The sequence below is a fragment of the Sesamum indicum genome, linkage group LG1 (assembly GCF_000512975.1).
Source record: "Sesamum indicum cultivar Zhongzhi No. 13 linkage group LG1, S_indicum_v1.0, whole genome shotgun sequence".
NCBI classification, from domain to species: domain Eukaryota; kingdom Viridiplantae; phylum Streptophyta; class Magnoliopsida; order Lamiales; family Pedaliaceae; genus Sesamum; species Sesamum indicum.
In genome coordinates, this window is record NC_026145.1 from 6971633 (window position 1) to 6972071 (window position 439).

Consider the following 439-nt stretch of genomic DNA (forward strand, 5'->3'; position numbering starts at 1 on the left):
GTCCCTCAACCCCTGTTTCCCCCCCCCCCCCCCCCACACACACACAGCTTTATCAGCTTCTGCCTTTCAAGAACCTGAGCAAAACACACACTCAGGTACAGAGCTGTGTTTTTAAATTGGTGGGAGTAAGAAAAATGGAAACTTGGGAGAGTGGGAAGCAAGAAGAAAGGGATAGGAGGGACAAGCGGAGACAAGACAAAGGGGGAATTCTCTTTCTTATTTAAGATTATCGAGATGATGGTGTGCAAGAAAAGCAGGGGTAGTTTAGGAAGAGAGCAGAGATGGGCACATGGTGTCTGCCTCAAACGGGGTTTTGGCATTCAAAATTGAGCATCACAGGACAGCTGGGAATGACCAAAATGGAGCAGTTGTTCCAAGAATAGCTCTTAAACTTGTGCTGTCTGTCTGTGTGTCCTTTGTAGTAATAATTCATTCTAAT